Source organism: Micropterus salmoides, unplaced genomic scaffold, assembly GCF_014851395.1.
Source record: "Micropterus salmoides isolate LMB-PRFRI ecotype aquatic unplaced genomic scaffold, ASM1485139v1 Ms_hic_scaffold_1, whole genome shotgun sequence".
Lineage (NCBI taxonomy): Eukaryota > Metazoa > Chordata > Actinopteri > Centrarchiformes > Centrarchidae > Micropterus > Micropterus salmoides.
This window is the reverse complement of record NW_024040040.1, coordinates 14,555,226-14,562,987: the sequence shown is the minus strand read 5'-3', so window position 1 is coordinate 14,562,987 and position 7,762 is coordinate 14,555,226. Positions and strand designations below refer to the sequence as shown.

The following is a 7,762-nucleotide window of genomic DNA, read 5'->3' as shown; positions in this document are numbered from 1 at the left end:
TGGACTATATAGTTGAAGGAGTTTATTGTGTATGTAGAAGAACTGCAATACTTTATTTCCAGACTTTACCCCCAACACAAGTCTCTCTCCAGCTCTGACTCACGTTTCCAACGGCGTTTACCTGCAACAACTCGCCTCTCACGAGATTTCAGAGCAAGAATTGTTCTTTAGCGAGACTTCTGTTACCTGTTAAAGTAAAATCATCATGAGTCACTCGTAACCAGTCTGAGCCTGTCGGTGGCAAAGAGAGGCACTTTTTGTGGATGTAATTTTGACGAGCAAAACTGGCCCGAAAGAGTAAATTGCAGCCGGTTCGCGGCGACACCTGTCCTGCATACCGGTGAGTACCAGTCGGTACCGGTGTTCTGACGATATATGCTGCCTTGTCGAAAAATGCTACTCTAGCGCAAATCGATAGCAGAGTCTATCGAGTAGCTCTGCCCTATCGAAAAATGCTACCGTGTTGCCATTTCCAGTCTCTTAAAGGTATAGGTATTATGACGTCTTCTGTTTTTGATTATATTATAACATCATTTCAGGGGTAACGTTAGCATATTCTGATAATGACTAATATCCCCTATCAAATAATGCTCCCACTACATAATCATTTTGTATTGCACCACTACTCACTCCATGTGTACTGTAAGGAGATGGGACATGTTGAAATACTATATTATGCCCTTTTTATTTAAGATATCAGGGGTAGTATTCTGATAGACTAGTAATTATTTTCTTTTTGAAATTGCTGACGATCAGTGACTTTCTCGACAGCGTGTCCAACAGATGTATGGGCGTGGAAAAAGACCACGCTTGTGGGTTGTGCGCATGCGCGGAACCGCTAAGGAGCACATCTCGATAGGTAGCATAAATCGACAGAACACCGGCCCACTTCAAGCACTAAAGCTAGCTAACTAACTGACGTTACTTCCGCTGGAAAACTTGTTGTTGCAGTATCTGAATTAATTTTGCTGTTTCATTTAATTTATATTAACTTTCTGTTGTTTGTCCTGCGGTCAGAATGACAGGCTTCACTTCAGAGTTTCTTTTCCAGTAACAATGTTTACAGTCATTTTTAATCAAAGGATACAACTTAGCAGGCCTTCTTATTATTATTATTTTATAGTTTTATGGCGGTTGGCATCCATAAATGTTGCATTACCGTCATTTGCTAGATTAAACAGTTTCCCAAAATGAAAAACTCCTTCCAGGGTGCTTGTAGTTTTCCTTGGCAACCAGCAGATGGCGTGATACCACATAGATTTGGGCTCAGCGGCTTGTATGTGCTGCCAGATATTTAGGTTTTAAGCTTTAGCAAACTCTAAATAAAAAGTCTCTGGCTTTAGGTTGTAATACGGGGTCACTTCAGTTTTCATGATTCAGTAGCCTATAATAAGTCTATGATGGGTTGCAAACATTGGACTTTACCGAAAAAGGTATTCATTAAATGATTTTGAAAATTAGATTCTCAATCTAATAAGACTCTGGTTGTTATAAGGTTATATCATATTCCCTGGATACAGGCCATATTGTTCTTTTCCCTTGGAACTGCAGCCATTGCTATTCAAAGTATTTTTATGAATGTGCTAAAAGAAACCTTAATTAATCACTGATTTAATGCACCACCCAGTGAGCACACTAAGTGACCCAAATCAAACATGCCCATGATGTGCATGCTGGGTCTGGCTGAAACACTAAATGTTATTAATCTCATGCTGGGTCCTCCAGCGGTGACTTCTACATTTACCCAGGAAATTTTACCTTCAGTGAGATGTGTGAGGCCTTTCTGCTGTTTGTGACTACTATTAACACACTCTTGCACACTCTTTTAGCTCCAGATGTTTAAATTTGAGGAGTACAAGGAACAGAGAGTCTGCGTGGACTGGTTATAGTTTGTATTGTGAATGGCCGAGCAGAGTTGAACCTAGGGCAGATTGTGGAAGACTTTGCGTTTTCTAAGACTACCAGAATGAGGGCTGCCGCTGCTGTGGAGTTTATACTATTTACATCTCTGTGTTGACTGCCTTTGTGATGCTTTATTCTGCTGTTATAGTGTTAGGTTATTTAATTTCTGTAGCGTATTATACAGCTTGTTTCACTGGCCACGGTGCCAATAGTTTACAGAGGATGGTGGTTGTATATTCATAAGTGATCATAAGCTGTACGCACCGGCTGCACATGTCCATAGACATGTATTATATTGTTTGGATGTTAGGGCTTTGTGGTGTGGTATTTATAGACTGAAATGTTGGTACATTTTATTTTGTAGCTTAAAGATGTTCTTTAATTGAATAGTTCTATCATAACATCATCAGTCATCATCATATAACCTAACCCCAGCCCCTCCTTTTAAAAAATGCAAGGCAGTAACGTTTACTCAGAGTACATTTTAACTTTTTAGTACATCTTTACTTTTACTTGAGTAATGTAACAGTACTAGGCCTACTACTTGAATAAAGGTAGTACTCTTTCCATCCCTGCAGATTACATATTTTTTTCCAGGGAATTTTAAGAAAATTATAGACCGGCAGAAATGTTACAGTTTTTTTGTTTCAAAGTACTTTCCATGCTGCGTGGAATAAATTTCAGAGAATTAGGGAACCCTGGTGGAAGACTGGGTCAAAACTAAAATCTCGAAATTCCCAGAAAAATACAGAATACAGTGTAAGCAATGTTAGCTAGGGGAATTATTATTCACTGGTTAAAAAAATGCCCTGTACTAATAGAAATAAATCAGACTTAAAATACAACCAAATCTACATGAGGTAAAATGTTTCTATTGTATTTTACACAATGAAAGATTAGTAACAGGTTGGATTTATGTTATGAATGTGTTTTCCTCAAAACCTGCCACTGTGTCTTTTTAAAAAAGAAAATGGGGCCTGGAGCTGTGTTTTCAGGGGCCCTGAACTTTCTAGCTACACCCCTGCAATAAAAAAAAATTGCAGACATTTATAACAAGGTGAGAAGCTTTAGACGGTTGTTATTAAAAGTCAGCTCTTTCTTGGTTCATTTGCTTTTTATGAATCCCCACAGGCTCACTCATACGTTTCAGTCTTTTTTATTCTCTTGCACCCTTCTTCCTCCCACACCTTCTTCTTTCTCTGTATTCTTGCACCCTCACTCCTTTCATTTTCCTTCTTTGCTGCTCTTCTTCTTCCTTCCCCAACCACACTATTTGCTTTGTATGACAAAACGCACTGTATACACACGTGCAGCTGTGGCTGTGTGCCGCTGAAGCCGCTCTGTGCACACAGATGATATTTTGCTGCTTGATGACAACAATCTCATGCTGCAGCCTTGAGCTCCTCGGAACAATAAATGTCGTGAACAGAGTGTGAAAAAAGAAATCTGCCAGGCATCAGGCATCCTGCGGTAATGACTGTGCGTGTGTGTGTGTGTGTGTGTGTGTGTGTATGTGTGGTTCATGTTGTGATCCAAATGTCTCAATATACAAGATGATGAGCAGGAGACGTGGCTGTTTGAATTAATTTGCTGATACTGCAGTGTAGCTGAGAGTTTGTTCCAAGAAGTTCAGTGTTTGTCTGTAATTGGTCAATTGTACCATAGCAGAATTTAGCATGTGTGTGCATGACAACTTAAAAAAATCCAAATGCCTTGAACATTCCCATGGCTGTATTTGCCTGTTTTATGTTTGGTGAGAGATTAAAGGTGCTATGGGTAGCAAGTTTAAACATCCACAGACCATTGTCAAATTAACTGTGATAGTTCTGGTGTAGTTGGTGGGTTGTATGTCACACTACATTTGATGTTTCTCAAAACTAAGACTTCATTTCCCATAAACCCTTCTTGGAAAGAGGCTGCAATGGCTTATCCAGCCACCTGCTCTTTATTATGTTTACCTTTATTGAGGAGAATAATGTTGAAGTGATTTTTCCCTATTAATCTTTAACGTTTTTCCAACAAAAGAGCACCTAATATCTTTCTCTTTGGTGCCATAAAGCAATCCTTCAGATGTACTGGCAAGTCTGACCAGTGGCATGCAATATAAAATTAAACATAAGGCTAGCAGGTTACACGGTGATGGTAGCAAACATTAACAATACAAACATTAAGTGGTAATTATTTATCCATTTTAAGGGTACATGTTGCTCCTTTACAGCCAGTACATATCTGTAAGTCTATATTTACAGTCTTGTCAGTTTGAGTTGGAAAGATACTTTTAATTAAAAAGATAGGGTTGCAAATAAAATTACAAAAAGTCAGAAAAAATATTGTATGTTAGTATAACTGCCAGCCTACAGCACACTATTGTTAGCTTTTTTGTAACAATTTAAGGTTTTAATTAAGCCATATGTTTTTTTATTATATATATTCTGTGCTGCACCCATAACCACACCCAACAATGATATCACAGTGTAGTGACATACCCTAGAGTGCACACCTCTACTGCAGTGAAGAGATAAACCACTTGTGTTCAGCAAAAAAGAGATTTTCAGGGTGTGTTTAGTACAACAGTAAAATACTATGTATAAACACTAAATTTTGTACTTGTACTCTGCAGCATTAATTTACTCTTGCCTCTGAAATTTTTACTCATATGACTATGACTTATCATACAGTTGATGCAATTTGAAGAGGGATCAAATTCAGCTTAGGGCTTCATAAATGCCCTAAGCTGAAATAAATTACATTTATTCATTTAGCTGACGCTTTTATCCAAAGTGACTTACAATGGCTATACATGTCAGAGGTAGCACGCCTCTGGGTTAAGTGTCTTGCTCCTACTGGATGTGTCACGGTGGGAATCGAACCCAGGTCTCCCACACCAAAGGCAATATTATTATTATTATGTATGCGCCATCACCACCCCTACAGGTCCCCTGCTGCCTGATGGAAAGTAAAACCAAATACATCTACAATACAGTATACATATACTCTCGCTTCACTTCAGGAAGAGAACTAAAGCAGTTTGGCTCAACTTGTTTTTATATATATATATATATATATATATATATATATATATATATATATAGAGTGGGGAGAACAAGTATTTGATACACTGCTGATTTTGCAGGTTTTCCTACTTACAAAGCATGTAGAGGTCTGTAATTTTTATCATAGGTACACTTCAACTGTGAGAGATGGAATCTAAAACAAAAATCCAGAAAATCACATTGTATGATTTTAAAAAAATTAATTTGCATTTTATTGCATGACATAAGTATTTGGGGCGGCACAGTGGTGCGGTGGTTAGCGCTGTTGCCTCACAGCAAGCCCCGGCCTTTCTGTGTGTTCTTATTGTGTCTGGGTGCTCCAGCTTCCTCCCACCGTCCAAAGACACGCGGTGACCCTAAATTGTACTTAGGTGTGAGTGTGAGCGTGAGTGGTTGTTTGTCTATGACTGGCGACCTGGCCAGGGTGTACCCCGCCATCCGCCGATGTCAGCTGGGATTTGCTCCAGCCCCTCCCCGTGACCCTGTACACAGGATGAGCGGTTGACGATGGATGGACATAAGTATTTGATCACCTACCAACCAGTAAGAATTATTGCTCTCACAGACCTGTTAGTTCTTCTTTAAGAAGCCCTCCTGTTCTCCTCTGATTGTCTGTATTAATTGCACCTGTTTGAACTCGTTACCTGTATAAAAGACACCTGTCCACACACTCAATCAAACAGACTCCAACCTCTCCACAATGGCCAAGACCAGAGAGCTGTGTAAGGACATCAGGGATAAAATTGTAGACCTGCACAAGGCTGGGATGGGCTACAGGACAATAGGCAAGCAGCTTGGTGAGAAGGCAACAACAACGGTCAGTCTCCCTCGGTCTGGGGCTCCATGCAAGATCTCACCTCGTGGGGCATCAGTGATCATGAGGAAGGTGAGGGATCATCCCAGAACTACACGGCAGGACCTGGTCAATGACCTGAAGAGAGCTGGGACCACAGTCTCAAAGAAAACCATTAGTAACACACTACGCCGTCATGGATTAGAATCCTGCAGCACACGCAAGGTCCCCCTGCTCAAGCCAGCGCATGTCCAGCCCCGTCTGAAGTTTGCCAATGAGCATCTGGATGATCCAGAGAAGGAAAGGGAGAAGGTCATGTGGTCTGATGAGACAAATATAGAGGTTTATGGTCTAAACTACACTCGCCGTGTTTGGAGAAAGAAGAAAGATGAGTACAACCTCAAGAACACCATCCCAACTGTGAAGCATGGAGGTGGAAACATCGTTCTTTGGGGATGCTTTTCTGCAAAGGGGACAGGATGACTGCACCGTATTGAGGGGAAGATGAATGGGGCCATGTATTGCGAGATCTTGGCCAACAACCTCCTTCCCTCAGTAAGAGCATTGAAGATGGGTGCAAACCTGGTCAAGAACTACAGGAAACGTTTGATCTCTGTAATTGCAAACAAAGGTTTCTGTACCAAATAATAAGTTCTGCTTTTCTGATGATGTACTTTGTCTAATTAATTAGTTTGCATTTTATTTGCAATAAAATGCAAATTAATTATTTAAAAATCATACAATGTGATTTTCTGGATTTTTGTTTTAGATTCCGTCTCTCACAGTTGAAGTGTACCTATGATACATTACAGACCTCTACATGCTTTGTAAGTAGGAAAACCTGCAAAATCAGCAGTGTATCAAATACTTGTTCTCCCCACTGTATATATAGATATAGATATATGTGTGTGTGTGTGTGTGTGTGTGTGTATATACTTAAATGTAACTACAGCTTGCCACCAATTCTCTTGAAAATGTCATTTTATGTTTTTTTGTTGAGATTGAAATGTGTTGAATTTTCTTCTTAAGTTCCCAGGTCCTCACAGTCATTTCTGTCAGCTCAGAGAGGGGATTGTATTTCCCTGCAAACATCAAAGGCACTTTGTGCATAAAAGTCGTTCCCCTTCCCTTCTCTCAGTAAAACGGCTTGTTTGGGTTTAGGTTTATAAATTGGCTGATTTGCAGACCAATGCCAGAGAAAGGATGCAGTGTTTTAAAAGCCTTTCAAGATGCCTAAACGCTCTGAAAGATTTGATGATGCGTGCTAGATTGATTATTCCGTCTTTTCAGACGTTTTCTATCATTCACTAACATTTTTAATTATTTTTCCCGGTAAAATGTAGACACACGAAGATAGGCTATTTGCTTTGTGCATTGTAGAGAGATGAAGTCAGTTTATTGTTTTTTCGTTGTGGTTTTGTTTGTTCAATCGGTTTGAAATGTCACAGACACTGTTATTACGGTCCACAGACCTCGCGTGTGGTAATTAAACTCACCAGTGATAAGGTTTCCCGCGCGTGTCTGTTTAGTGTTGTGGGTTTCGATTCAGCACTATGGACAGCGCCAGCTTGATCTCCTGAGACCACTGCAGCATTTTCAGCTCAGGTTTCAGTGTACATTAAATAGGCTACAACAAGCAGCACTTAATTCAACAAAATATCAACTCTAATGATCGAATAAATTATTTGATGATCCTTCAACAATGTGGAGGAAACAAGTAGCCTACTTATAAAGGATGAGACTTCAATTCAGATCAGATTCTGTTTCGTTGACCATAATATGCAAGCCGAACTGACTACAACACCCCAGTGTCACAAAGGAGTCATGCAACAGGTGTGCACATTTGACGATAGAAAAGGCGACATTTAACTGGCAGATTTTCGGACGGAGTTTGGAGTGACGACAATCGGTTGCAATCGCGCTCGTAAAACAGCAGTAAAGAGAGACAAAATTTGGAGGTCTCTACCCAAAATAGTGACGCCATCTCAGCGTCGCCACCTCCCCAAATGTTGCC

General features: G+C 40.0%; 1 protein-coding gene across 1 annotated transcript in view; it reads left to right on the top strand.

The window, feature by feature from the left end:
• Positions 1–202: 202 nt before the first annotated feature.
• LOC119902956 (fibroblast growth factor 14-like) overlaps positions 203–7,762 on the top strand; it is a 78,763-nt gene continuing 71,203 nt past the window's right edge. Inside the window, exon 1 of the mRNA XM_038719371.1 lies at positions 203–340. The gene's annotated coding sequence lies outside the window, so the exon portion shown is untranslated. The remainder of the gene's footprint in view (positions 341–7,762) is intronic.